The sequence below is a fragment of the Phalacrocorax aristotelis genome, chromosome 3 (genome assembly GCF_949628215.1).
Source record: "Phalacrocorax aristotelis chromosome 3, bGulAri2.1, whole genome shotgun sequence".
NCBI classification, from domain to species: domain Eukaryota; kingdom Metazoa; phylum Chordata; class Aves; order Suliformes; family Phalacrocoracidae; genus Phalacrocorax; species Phalacrocorax aristotelis.
In genome coordinates this window covers 109999965-110014736 of record NC_134278.1, presented here as the reverse complement: position 1 = coordinate 110014736, position 14772 = coordinate 109999965, and the positions used below count along the sequence as shown (strand labels likewise).

Genomic DNA, 14772 nt, shown 5'->3' with positions numbered 1-14772 from the left:
TCCGGCCATGTGTACTTTTTACTCCAATTTTTGCATCAGTAGTCACTGCCATATCCTCATGTAGCAAGCTGATTCAAGAAGCTGAACTAAAAAGAAAAACTTAACCTCAGCAACAGATAACCCAACACACACACACATATCACAACTCTCTCACCATGAGATGAAACACAGCCAAATATCAGCATGAGGAAGAAGAGGAGCACATGGACAGATGCAGAAGACTGCAGAAATACAGCAGCACTAACATATTTAGGTAATTATATGAGAACCTCTTTACTAACAAAACAGGATTTTGAGTGGGTTCCAGAAGCAAATGCCTGAGTGTATGCAAAGACCCAACAAGAACTCTTTTCTGTACTGTATCACCACTGAAAAGTGGTGGAGAAAAAAATTCGAAGGACCTTTAACCAAGAAGAATACCAGATGCTCATCAAGTAGGCAGCACATAGCAGAGAGCTGTTAGGGTAGAGGGAGTGAATTCCCCATAACAAAGAGACAAAAACAAAGCTATATCGTGTACATGAAGTAAGCCAGCTTCCAAGATGTTACATCCATTGTTTTTAAACAGCTGCAAAGAAATAACAACTGTACCTGGCTGACAAGAGAAGCAGATATATCTAGTGCCCAGCACACTCACTGGGGCAGACTAAGATTTAATGACTAGAAACCAACACAAAAGAAATTCCGAATTAAAACCTCAGCTTCAACTGAATTACATGCTAGCTACTTCAACTGTGCTGGGTTTACCTTCATCCTGTCTCTAAAGTTTTGAAGGCACTACCCTTTGGCAGCTGAACCAAACAAGCTTTACTGCTTTTTCTCTCTTAATAGAAAAATTATTCTGAATCACATCAGCCCACTCTGATTTTCCTTTCCTTTTCTCAACAAGGCAGTTTAGTCCAAGTATATCGTTTCAGTCAACCAAACCCACCTAGGAATCTCTGCTTCCTCAGTGACAGTGATGCAAGTCTACCAATCCATGACACCTTAAATCCATAATAAGAATAGATCATGCCACGTATTAAGTTTTCCTCTATCTGCAGGACTTTTTAGACAGTTCAGGGTAAAAAAAAAAAACCTTTTACATCATTCAGGGATAAGCACTGTAGACTAAAGCTTCTCTCATTCCCACCCAGCCCTTCTTAAGGGACACAACAGGAGTAAATGAGCTAAAGGAATGCACCAATCAACAAAAATAAAGAGAGGGAATGAATAATAATATAAAGATCCTCCCCATCTCACCCAGCAATACAGATGTCAGCAGTCAACTAATACTTGTTGGCTTTTACCCATGTAAGTATCAAAGAGTCATGATACCCCTGAAAGGCAAATAATTCCATTAGGCTAGTGGCGAACAGCAGAACTTGGTAATAAAAGGTTGCCTATCTGCTGATAAAAATCTTTCACATGATGAACAGATGAATGAACAGAAAACAGAACCCTGTGATAAGAGAATAAAGAAGAATACTCATCGATGAATAGTGTGCTCTGCCTACTCAAGTATTCTCTGGATTAGTTTAAGTGCTCAGTGAATTTATGACTTAGTTCTTTAGAAAGCATTGGAGTTTTCTTCCTAAGAATGCTACTTTTCATTTCCTCTCTTGCCTCATTTCAGTTTCTCTCTTGCAGTAACAGTATCAGACTTTGACCTAAGGCAAGAAGAGGATGAACACTAAGTGGAAAGAATCAACAGTTCTGAAACTGGAACAAATTAAACTGTGCAGAAGAAAGTTTGCTCGCAGGTAGTCCAGGTTCACTGATTCTTTTTGTACTAATGATAGCTTAAGATGATTACTAAAAAGATGATAAGCAGCAGAAAAGGGTGATGAAGATTTCAATACAGTGTTCTAGGACCACTACTTTAGAAAGTCTTCAAGCACAAACCTGACAACTCATGACAGATCTAAGCTGTCATGTCTGCTTTGCAGGCAAGAGCTTCTGTTTTAATCAGTGCTTCAATAAAACAAGACCTATGGAGAAAGGGACAATATGGAGAGACATAGTATGAAGTTTTCCACATTAGCTTGGTATTCTTTGTGAAATTGACAACATAACCAGGTTTCAAGTCTGGACAAACTTTAAGACACCTTTCAGAAAAACTAGTTACTTTAGTTATGGAATTGCTACCTCAAGTTTTTGTTTATACAAGACAGTTGAAACTGGTAACCCTGAACAAAATAAAAAAAATGTGAAAAAAGATCACTTCAGGTAGTAACTGACTAGTACTTTTCCTACACAGAGCCCTACTTTCCCTCTGTATAGATTCAGAAATGTGGAAAACTTGACTGAAAATAGCATGGTCATTAAATATATCTGAGTATATAGAGTGTTTTTCAAGGAAAATATTTTCCAAATATAAATTAATAAGGGTTTAAAACATACAGTTTCAGAGTACTTTCCCCAGTGACATTTTTCAGGACCATGTTAAATTCTATTCCCTGCCATTGGCAGCAGCATTGCACAAGCTCATTTCAAGAATCCTGAACTACACTGGAATTTTACTTCTTCCCCTCTGACTCCGTAAGTCAAGCCCCATCTCACTTCATGTTAAAAAAGATCAGAAATTGTTTTGACAGTGTGTAACTTTATCCCCTTCCCTCCAAGCAGTCAGATATTCCAAGTTGACAGCATTCCTTTTTTCTTTTACATTAAAACAATACTGTAACAATAGTCAAAACCACATAGTAAGCTGCATAGTTAAAATACATAGTTAAACATACATACATAGTTAAAAACAGCTACTATTTTGAGTTCATTAAATATTTTAGAGAAGTTCTTCTCTGGCTGAGAATTGCTTATGTTTGGTGCATTCTAGTTAAAGTGAGATGGCATCCTATTGGATTTAATGTTACCAGCTAGATATTGGTCTTCAACAGCTCTTCACCTCCATCACTCTTACACTCAAATACAGTAATAAAACATACAGAGGTATAGACACGGTTCAGCATAAGGCAAACCAAAGGGGAAACAGAAGTGAAGTAAATTATATTGTTTACTGTGATATAAAAGTAGGATACCAAACACCAATGTCACTATAGCAGGGTCCTAACAATGCTTTTCTTCCACATCAAACCAACCTAATTATTTCACTTTTAAAACATAGGAAAACATTGAACTATAGCTTTTACCATTTATAAAGAACAGATGAGCTTTCAGGGCTTGCCTGCAGAGACTGCACAGTTATTTGACTCTAGCAAACATTGTGAAACATTCTCTTTCCAACATAATGGTCTGCAAAGGTGGTATGCTTGTCTTTTCCTTGATCCCACAAATGATTAAGAAAGTCACCTTAAATTGCTTCCAGTTTCTTTACATTGTAAGAGCTGCACAGAATCTAAAGGATGGTTGGTTGGAAAACCTCCCACAAAACAAGCAATTGCTGTTATTAAAGCATCTTTTGAATGACTGAATGCCTATGAACTTCTAGGCTACCTTTTAAACAGCAGTTCAATTGTCGTGCACCTATGGAGGTTTTACAGACCAATTTTCACACACCCTTTCACCCCCAATATTAGCTCTATTATTTTCAGAAGATTGTTTTCGTTTTGCTTATGTATATAATCCCTACTATTAGAAGTTTTATGCACAAGTTTAGAAAAAGTGCTCCTCAAACATTATCAGCCACAATCTAAACTTCAGATAATTCCAATAAATTCATCCACCAGCCAAAGCAATCAGGAAGGTAAAGAGCAGGAGATAACAAATCCAGATCAAGTATTGGATATTTTATTATCAATAGTAGTACAAGAGTATTTTTCACACTTAGACCCCATAAAAGAACATTAAAAAAGACATTATCTCAAATAAAAGGACAAGTGAAACAAAAAATCCCTTGCTATAATATGACTCTTGGAAAGTGGTAAAGATACAGAAAACATGACAAGCTAGCAAGTGGATAAACATCACATCTGAGGAGTCAGTTTGATACATCTATAGGTATAGTAGTCCCACAATTACTGGATAACATTCACTAAAGATGCCTGTAAATCCCCTCTGTAATTAGGCATTGTTTATTACCTCCTCAGAGGTGTCACTTCAGAAACGTTTGTGACTCTGAACAGAATTGCGCACTGGGGCTCCATTGAGCTAGACAGAGCTTCTTTGCCTTCTAAGATGTAGGACTGATCACTACCTATGGGAGTCAACAGAACCTCTGCTAGGCCTGGATTCAAGTTTTACAGAAGCTGAAATGAGAACAGCGCTTCACTTTTGCCTTGAATACACACCCTAAAGAGTATCCTCTTCTTGAAAAATCAGCTATGAACAATTTTTCTCAAATGCCCCACAGAGAATCAGTGTCGGACAGTAGAAACCAGTGCCTGCAACTGGCACCATACCTGAAGTGAGGTCTTGTGCACAAACTGGTATGCAGAGTACCTTTTGACCAGGATGAGATTTGCCTGTTGGCAACTAGAACAAATAAAACAAGTATTTTATTACTATACTGGGGAAACAGAGAGCAGGACCAGAAAGGACACAGAGAGAAACTGAGTAACATCTATTCTAGGCTCACCTTTCATACCTTTACAGAAGCTCTCTGAAGTCAGTGCTTAGAGTACAGGCCCACTTAAAATAGAAGGAAAAGGAACCATTTCTTTAGCTTTATACACTGAAGACAACTCTCAGAACTCAGCCTGCAGTACTACGTAGCTTCAGTACAGTACTTCTCATCTGAAAAGTTCCAAAGCACATTAGAGTTTCAGCAGCTTTTCAAGGTCACAAGGGCGATCACAAACAACTCCCTGCCCCCTTCAACTCCTAATCCACCACCCTCAAAATCCAATCTAGCTGTACTCCAGAGGCTTCAATACATCATTCATTTTCAAAACCTTCATTCACTTCTCTCCTAGAATTGTGGTCCAAAACTACCATATGCGATACCAGTGTGAAACACAAAAGGCTACAACATACTTCAAAGGCAACTTTAGACCTGTCTATATTTATCTGGAGGTGGTTTAATAAGCATGTTGGATACTCAAGAATTTTATCTATCCTATGGAGAAGATATTTTTAGCATCCCTTAAGAATTTAGTATTAGGAACATAATTTCCTATTTCTAGGTATGCTTGCTCAAGTGTTGGGGGCAGGGAATACTTTCAACTCTTATAGAAGAAATTTATAACACTAGTAAATACAAAGAGACAGTAAAACAAGTTATAGCATTAGTGGAAAATAAATAAAATCAACCTTAGGAAGCCAAGCTCCGGTGTATGTCACACCCCTCCCTCCACCACCAAGTTGCACTGAAACTGGCCACAATCCAGACCTTAGCAGAAGGGTAAATATTTCAGAGACAATCAGGTCCTATGAGCTTTGTGGAATAAACAGTCAAATCAAGGAGACACATCTGAACTAGTGCCCCGTGAGGACAAGTGCAGCAGGAGCTCAGCTATATTACCAAAACCAACTTCCTATACAGACAGCTGGACAGATAGTGCCCCGAACTCATGAAAATACTTTCAGAGCTCACAATACAGTACACCCAGAAAAATCCAACCACAAGACAAAGCCACAGGAAGTCAGGCTTCATAACCTGTTGCTCACACAGCTAGTTTCATTCTTGAATAACTGAAGTAAAACCATGAAAGAACTACTTTTCAGAATTGTAGTTTGAACACCAGGCATTTCCACACACAGTTTCAAAACAAGTGACAATAATTTGGGAACAGCGATTCAGTTACCAGACAAGATAAACTATCCTTACTGAGAGAGCAGCAGCACAACTTCTGCAGTCCTGACAACAGCACTCAGGGGGTAGGAGAAGGCAGAATCCAGTTCCCCACATAGCTCAACACCCTCTGCAATGCTCCAAGGTACCTTTTAAAGACCTGTCGGTACATCTATACTAGCACTTTAGTTTGGATCAAGACTGCACTTCTGAAGTAAATCTGCATCACCTGTGCTTCTCTCAGAAGTTTCTGAACACATGATCTCAACACCTCTCAGATTAACCTAAACAAAAACTCTGGGAAAGCACCTACATACCCAGTACTATTTGGAGTATACTCAGTCCACAAAATCGACTACAACTAGTCTAAAATAAAGTCCCACGAAGTACACACGCAGTGGACACTGGGTCTGCCTAACTTATCGTTTGACTCCATAATCTTGTCCAACTGCAGCATACTGCTTGCTAATGTAAATATCAGTGTGGTAGATACTGCCCATCCATTTAAGAGAGCCTCAAGCAGCAGTAAGTAAAGCCACAGACTTAAACAGCCAATACACACCTCATCAGCCCTAAAAAGGAAGGCTGCACTGTGAATTTAAGTGTTCCTTTTCCTGGGGTAACTACAGCAGCAGTGTCTCACCACTCATCCCCACTTTTGCTTCCACCCCTTTACAGTTAGGAGTATCAAAAACTAGTGGGATACATCTAGGAAAGTTCTCCAAGTTAAAAAACAAAAACAAAAACACCAAGATCTACACACTTCATGCATCACTTGTATTTACTGTTTCATAGAAGTTTTTAAATGACACTGAAAACACAACCCAATAACCTACATCAATGGCTCCACTACAGCTAGTGGTAGGAAAGGAAGAGCAGCATGTGCTCAGTAATGCTTTATATTACTCGCATATCAGCTTAACCAACAAAGCTGCCCAGAAAAGAAGGGATTTTGTTTCTGAATAAGCTGACCAACATAATATTCATTGTTTCAGTTTTCCACTTGAATCAAAATATCAGTTCTTTACAAATAGTTCCATCATTTGAGATTTGCTCTCCAGTCACTAATTTTTTCTTTTACTATACAAAATTTTAAATGTAAGATCATGAGTTTTGAACATATAATACCTGGCTTTAACAGGACAGACGAGCTGATGAGAACAGGCCAAAGCAGTATTACATTAATAAATTACAATAAGTATACCTCCTCCACTCAACAAGTGATCACCATCTTACTTCATTACCTCCTTGATAAAAACAATTAATTCACATACTAACAATGCAGAGCCATGTGCGCTCTACATTCAGTAAAGGTCAACTTCCTACACTGAGGTGCAGACACAGAAGTAGGATTATTGAAGACGACATTTTCTGTTAACACATTAATCCCCTGAAAACTGCAAAGACAGACAGATGTTTTCCTTTGGGACTTAACTGGAAGTTTGTGGTCATTGACTTGTCATTACCACACACACTGAAGAGCCATCTTAAGCTCTCCAGTAGCCTTGACTGAAACATCCTTAAGCGACATTTTTCTGAGCTGAATTCCTGTTAACTCTTGTGAAAATAGACTGAAGCACCTAGTTGCACTATTTATTTGAAAGAAAACTCAACGAACAGGTTATTTCCCATCAAAGATGCAGAGAACCTACACCATGAGGTAGTAATATACCAACATCATGAAACGATGCATTGAAGTAATATTAATGAGAAACTAATGGTGCATGGGGAAAAAGTTGTGGGTGACTTATTTTTCCTAGCAGTACAATACCTGGGCCTGAATAGTTTCCTCCAAATTTATAAGAAAGGCTGTTGTCCACTGAGATATGGCGTTTGTTTCCCTTCTATTGTTTTCTAAATTAAGACATCTTTGTGCCTTCTCTCCCAATATAGGTTTTTCAAAGAGCCAGAAGACTAATTTAACCTATGTTCACTGGCAACCCTCATGTTTCATCATGCCAATAATGTCTCAAGTTGAGACGAGCAGTTCAGTTCATCTCAAGAAACTGAGGTGAGCTACACCAGCTCAGTTATTTTCCAGTGTCTCATGCAAAGCTTTTCAGACCAGTTTCCTTTTAGAGTGCCTCCCACTAATTTTTCAGAATTTTTATTTGGCTTCAGCATGAGACAGGTATAAATCTGGACAAGATTTATTTGCCAAATTTTAAGCAGTTTGTCCAAAGTTTCCCATGCTAAATATATGCCCAAGACTGAAATACGTCAGCCAAATAGCTGAGAGGTTCACAAGGTTGTCTGCTCAAAAAAAAAACACAACAAGTTTTTATGATTCTTGTTCTTGCATCAGGGACACATGTTTCTTTGTCCATGCAAAAAATTTCCCTTTTCTGGGCTTTTATAATCTGATGTTATTTGAATGTGAGGTTTGGGGTTTTTTTAATTAATAAACGACAATGACATGTCCAGAATTTTAAACAAAATTCCCTGAAGATTATATGCATACCAGATATGCTGAAGACCAGGGCTAAATCAGACCCCTCTTGAAGTTTCATAAAACATTTATCATGCATTCTCACTGCTAATACAGTGAGAAGGAAGAAGCCACAGTTCACACCCTGTACATCTATAAGCCAAATCTTGAAGATGATCAAGCATTAAGCACAGAATGAAAAAAGCAACAAATAAGGAACCAAGATAGCAAAAAATTTTTACTTTAACAGTTTTCCAAAGAAATCACCCTTGCTCTCCTCCAACTTACTGAGAAAACCAATATTCAGATCAAATCGCTTGGGCTGCTAAAAGGCCCAAGATCTGAAGGATATTTCTTCATTTTCACAGAGAAGTGAAGAGAAACAAACACTAGCGCAGCACTGAATTCAGAGAGATGAGAAAACTTGTTGGACAAGGTGGCAAGAATTAAAAAAGTTAGATACAACAGATACTTGATACAATTAAGGCGGTGGGCAGAAAGAATCAATATTAGAGAAAAACACAACTATGGACACAAAGATATGCATGACCTGTTACAGTAATCACAATCCACACATGGAGTCTAGAGCCTGGATTCTTTCACCAAGGCCTTCCCATTCACTTGAAAGAGACTGTGCTTGCAAAAACCAATGGTTTGCTACCTATTTTCCAGCACTGACCAGAAAAGAACAGCTATTTACCACTTACTAAGCTACAGCAGTAGGCCTATGTGGCAGATTTAGGCATTCTTACAGGACTGATGATCCAAGACAGTACCAAATGATTAATTTCAATTTTCAGAAGATTTATTGGGGGGGGGGGGGGGGGGGGGGGATGACAACAAAAACACACACACACACACACAAAACCAACAAGAACAACACACACACTCCCTAGGAACTTTATGGTAGCATTTAGCTACGTGTGCTGCAGTTTGTTTCATTCAAGATGGACAGTACTCTCTGAACATCATTCCACACACAACCCCATCCCTTGCTGCAGTCTAAATAAACCCTGCTCCAGAGAGTGATATTTGTTATTATAATACAAATACTTCACATGGATTTTTACATCCAGCATTAAGAGTGGATTTTTACTGCCTTTCACTCTCTGTAATATGAAGGCAACACATTACTGTAAGAAATACTCACTACTCTCAATCATCCCCCTCCAAGACCAGTCAATCTTGACACTGAGGCCCTTAAAAGACAATGTTCAAGACGCAGATTCCACAACCTTTGATTTCAGTTGTGATGGGTTTATATTTCTGCCAGACAGGGTCTCAAGTTTAGTAAGGCAGAAGTATGCACTAGTGATCACCACTGGAAAAGTTTAAGTGAACAATTATAATTCTGCACCAGAGACAAGAAGAGAACTGGATTATCCAGGACAACTACTATCAGAGTACTCTTTTTTTCTCTAGTTCCCTACCTAACTGACCATCTCGCAGCTAACACAAGAAAAATGGGTTCTATGCACGCTCTATACAGCTCTCTCAATACTACATAAATTCCGTTTCCCTCACCATGATGTTATGCGCCTTAATTAAATCAGTATCCTACATAACAACCTCCTCTAAATATCTGTGTGGAACAAGAGATGAGGGGCTGTGTAAACAAATAATACATACTATCACAAATCCGCAGACCATGGGATACACGCATGCAATTTCTCCTCATTTCCACCTGAGCCAAACAGCTTTCTGGTCTAAATGGATTATCTTTTCACAGATCTCACCCTCAAATGTTTACGCACTAGCCCCCTCTCAAACACAAGCATATGTCCAGTACAAAAGACTTCATACCTTCCAGACACATGCACTCAGCTAAAGTGTTAAGGTATATATAACAGACATAGTAAATATATACAATAGACACATTTGAGGCCCCGAACCCACACATACATGGGGCTTGTCTACACCACAGTAAGTGCTTTTAGTTAGCTGCTGACTTGTCAACACCATTATGAACACTAGCTTCAGCAGAAGTTTACTCTTAAAGTTAATGGACAATTTACCCAGTGGAACAAACAGACCAAAATAAACGAAGAAAAGCACCTTTAAGAGAAACCCTTGACTATTCTGTAGCCTCCTTTAATCTTACAATATTCATAACAGTAACAAATTGCCTCATCTTCATTCACTTTTAGTTTCCACTGGCTGTCACAACCATAAAATACTTCTCTCCATGACAAGAGGAGCAACAAACCTCCACAGCCTCCTACCTGCTCAGGACACACCTGGGACCCTGGACCCAGTTCACCATCCCTCCCCCACACCATTTCGGCTTTTCAAAGCCTCAGCCAAAAATTCCTACCTCCTCTCTCCATACACAGAGTTCCCACTAACTCAGCAATACGAAAACTCCAGTTTCCCTTTTGCACAAATACCATTCCCCTGATACACACATGTATACATAGCCTAACATAATCTTCACTTTGTATATGCATCATCCCCACAAATTCATCCTACCCCCCCCCCCTTTTTCAAGCGTACACAAACCTTTCAAAGACTCCACAATTAATTTCTACTTCTAAATATTCACCCAAGCCCCCTCGTCTTCTTAGAATCCACGGTAATCCCTGGAAATAGACCCACAAGAAGTGTGTATTGATGCCCTTACAGGCAGAAATTTACACAGCCTGACACCTGTCTCAAATATAGACACCTACAGTTCTACAACTCCCCAGGGCACACACAGACTTTTCTTCAAAGAGCACTGCCATGACCCCAACACATGGCATTTGCTACACATTTTCCAATTTGTATCCCATGGCTCAAAACATCAGCATTTCAATTTCACCACAGGTGAGACACCAATTCACAGCTCCTCTCACATTCCCGGGACACAGGCCACATTACTTGCTGCCCTAGCTTACCCCGACACACAAGAAACAGGGCTCATGCAGCTGGTGACAGCCCGGCATCTCTCTCAGCTCTCCGTGTGAGCACCAGACCTATCGACTCACACACGGTAGGAACATGCGTGCTTTTCTGTCCACATACCATCTCATATTACACACGAAGGTCTCACACATTAAGTCTAACCACACTGGCCACCAAACAAAACAAGTTCAGAACCTTGTAGCAACCTGTTACCACTGTGCCTGTAAGTTGTGCATAGGCTTACCACCCAAAGCCTGCCCTCTCCACAAGCCTTAGAAGCCAGCCAACTCAACACCTTACTTCTCACAACACACACGAGGTTGTTTACCTATCACTCCTAAATTCACATGCTCTCATAAATACATGCTGTTTCACCCACCGTCTGCATCCCCACGGTATAAACATATCCCTCAACCTACCGCAGCACACAAAACAACACTCGTACAGATTTTTCCAGCTGCCTCCAGCCCCTCAAAATAACTCCCTCCCTTCGACCATCTGCAAATTATAGTAAAAATACATCCACGTCTGTAGCCACCGGGTTCGCGAAGCCGGCGAGCTCCAAACTACGGGAACCAGCCTCCTTCAACTTCTCTCCCCTTCCACGCCAAAGGCGCCCCGGCGCTGCCCATGCCTACACCCCCTCCGCACACCGCCAGCTCCGCACCAGCACCCAGGCCTGCCGGCAGTTTCTCCCTCCAGCATCGGGGCCCGACCCGCGGCTCGCCGCCCCCACCCCCACCCCCCGTCAGTAAGCGGCGGGTCCCGCCGCTGCCCCGGCCGACACACGTGTGCGGGGCCCCGGCCCACCGGCGCCCCCTCCCTCGCCTCGCCCCGCAGACAGCACCCGACCCCTTCCCCGCACCGCAGGGGGCCCAGGCCCGCACCTCCCCCGCCCCACCCGCAGCACCGCCGGCGTGCGGGGCCTGGGCCGCCGGGTGCCCCGCCGCCGCGCCGGCCCACAGAGGGCGGGCCCGACGGCCCCATCCCCGGCTACATCGGGGGGCGGGGGGGAGTGGGGGGTGGCTTCCCCGCCGCAGGCCCTGTCAGCGCGGCCCCCGGCCCTCTCTCCTCCCCCGGCGGGAAGCAGCGGAGGCCGGGCCTGCGCGGCGCCTGCCCGCTACCCGGGGGCGCACCGGCGGCAGGCCCTGCCCGCCACCCCCCCGGGCCCCGCTCCCCACGCCACGCGCGCAGGCCCCGCCGCCCGGTAACACACGCGACCGAGCCCAGCCCGGCGGCCCCTTTCCCCTCTTCTACGCCCGCCACCGCCCGCCCCGGCGCGGACACCACCCCCTTGCCCGCGCCCCGCGGCCGGCCCTGACCCCTCTACCTGTCGGCGAAGGAGCGCCGGCGTCCCTCGGCTCCCGGCGGGCAGGGCAGGGCAGGGCCCGGCCCGGGGTGAGGGGCTTGGGGGGGGGGGTCGGGGCCTGGCTCGGCCTCAGGCGCGGGCCGCCCCGCGCTGGCCGCCGCCGGCCGCAGTCGCCGCCCGCTCGCGCACTCCAAGCGCCGCCAGCAGCGCCGACATGTTGGGCGCCCCGGTCCCAAAGGCCGCCACTAGCCCCGCCCTCCCCGCCGCCCACGTCACAGCGCTCCGGGAAGGGCGGGCGGGGCGCGGGGCACGGCCCACGGCCACGCCCACCACCGCCCCGCCGCCGGGCTCCTCCTCGCCTCCTTCCCGGCCGACTGGCTGCCTCTACTGTCGCTCATCCCGTCCCGCCCCCTCCCAGTTGACCATTGGCCGCCCGCCCTGCCGGCTCCACCCTTCCTCAGTGTCGTTGGCCGATCCGTTCGCCGCTCATCCTCCAGCCCCGCCCAAAAGCTTTTCCCTGATTGGGCGTTTCCCCTCTGCTTTGGTAACTATTGGCTGCGGCCCTTGTCATTCAAGTCGCTAATGCACGGACAGTGTCTTTCTCCTTTTTTTTATTTTTTGAACGTAGCCTGGGCAGGACTGACGGAAGCGGCTGTCAGCGAGTGCCCTTGCCTCTCCCAGCCTCCCTGCCCCCGCCACATCCTTTCCCTCCCGGCGCGGTTTGCCTGCAGGCCATTGGCTCACAGCGCCGCCACTCCCGCAGCCGCCTTCGCCCAGCCGCCACTGCGCGAAATGGGCCTAAACCGGCCTTCTCCCGATTGGCCGTCGCCCCTGCCAATCAAACGGAGCCGGCGGGCACTGGGGAAAGGCCGGCGGGCCCCGAGGGAGCCGCAGAGCCCACTCCTGCATGCGCGCTGCTCCTGCACAGCGATTGGTGGCGGGGCGGGCGGGAAGGGGGGAGCGGCGCGCAGCCCGCTCTCCTCCCGCTCCCATGGGGGGCGGCAAGGAGTACCCGTATGTTCGCGCGATTACATCACCGCCAGCCAATCAGAGGGCGCGGGGCCGGTCTCCTGCTCGCGGGGGGGCGGGGCCTCGCGCCCGCGCAGGGGAGCCGACGCGCCTGAGGCGGCCGTTGGGGTTGGGGGCTGTGGGAGGCTCGGCCGCTTGCGGCGGAAGTGCTGTTTTTACCACAATAAAGAATGAGGCCGGAGGCGGCCCGGTCCCGGGTATGCCCTTACGCCGTCTCAGGGGACGGGGAACCCGTTGCCGCTGCGGGGACGCTGACACGGCGCCGTCTGAAAGAGTAACGGCTGTCCGGCGGGGGGGCGCGAGTCGCGGCGGCTCTCGGCCGCCGGCCCCTCCGGCAGGAGCCTCCCCGGGAGGCTATAATTAGCCCCCTGCGTGGGCTCCGCCTACCCTTTAACTTCTTCCTCGCCCCAAACAAAAAACGGTTATTCAGGGAGGAACGTGAAAATCCACCTGGTGCCTCGTAATTCCTTCCTCTCTTCCTCAATCAGCGGGCTGAAGCCAGCCGGGGTTCGTCTCTCTGGGGAGGGACCCAGCTCAGGCCTTGCTCTGCAGCCCTGTCCAGCAGTGCCGCTGGCTGCAGTTGGACGCTAAAGTCTTTCCTCATAAGCTAATGGCACCGAAGCTATGTCCTTGCCTTACTCTCCCAAGTGCCTGAAGTTTAATGTACCGCCTGTACAAAGCCATATAATTTCCCCCACTGATCTCTACTGAGTCTACTGATGCCCTTGTCCCCTTATGGGGAGGTATTTCCTCCCCACCACCCTACATACATGAGTGTGAATGAACGCCTGTCATATGCTGGACTTGAGATCATAGGTCAAACACAGTTTATATAGCATTTTTATTTATCCACCTTTCTTTTCTGGAGTGTTTGCAGAGGAGCAGGCCCTGAAAAAGATGGGAGCTTTCCCTTCTGGAGTTGGCATTCTCTCCCAGTCTCCCACATAGGCACGCTATGGGATTATTTTTCCAGGCTTTCCAGAGTCACGTCCATTGTACAGAGCACACTATGCAGCTTTTAGCTTTAAGTTCATCAGCAGTGCCACTCACATGAGAAAATCCTTGCACAGAGCTTTCAAGGCACTTTGAACTCTGGTAACTGATGCAACTACTAAGTTAGAGCTGAAGCTTTGCTTCCTGTGGGCTCAAGTGCATTTACTCTGCCATGAGAACACAGGAAAGGTCACTCCAGCGTGATGCGCTGCTTCCCACATCTTTCTACCAGTTGTTAGAGTTGATTGAGAATGAAACCCAGATTGCCTCAGCACAGGCACTCGTGAGCAAGTTCAGAAACGGCCGGAACACTGAGACTGCGGTTAGCCCTCTGCCATAGAAAAGTTGCTCATAGACAAGCTAATCTGAGTGTCCAGACCCAGCTGCCAGTCAACCTAGTTAACTTTGCAGCATCCACATGATCTGGGACTCAAGATACCTTTACATATCTAGCTAGGGATT

General features: G+C 45.3%; 1 protein-coding gene across 6 annotated transcripts in view; it reads right to left on the bottom strand.

The window, feature by feature from the left end:
• Nucleotides 1-12562, bottom strand: part of PPM1B (protein phosphatase, Mg2+/Mn2+ dependent 1B) — a 64057-nt gene extending 51495 nt beyond the window's left edge. For 2 of the 6 annotated variants that reach the window (XM_075089054.1, XM_075089050.1), the window contains exon 1: nucleotides 12310-12561. The gene's annotated coding sequence lies outside the window, so the exon portion shown is untranslated. Of the gene's footprint in view, nucleotides 1-4337; nucleotides 4411-4513; nucleotides 4672-12309 lie in introns of all 6 variants that reach the window. The other 4 variants (XM_075089053.1, XM_075089057.1, XM_075089055.1 and 1 more) reach the window with 4 other exon arrangements.
• Between the last annotated feature and the right edge of the window lie 2210 nt (nucleotides 12563-14772).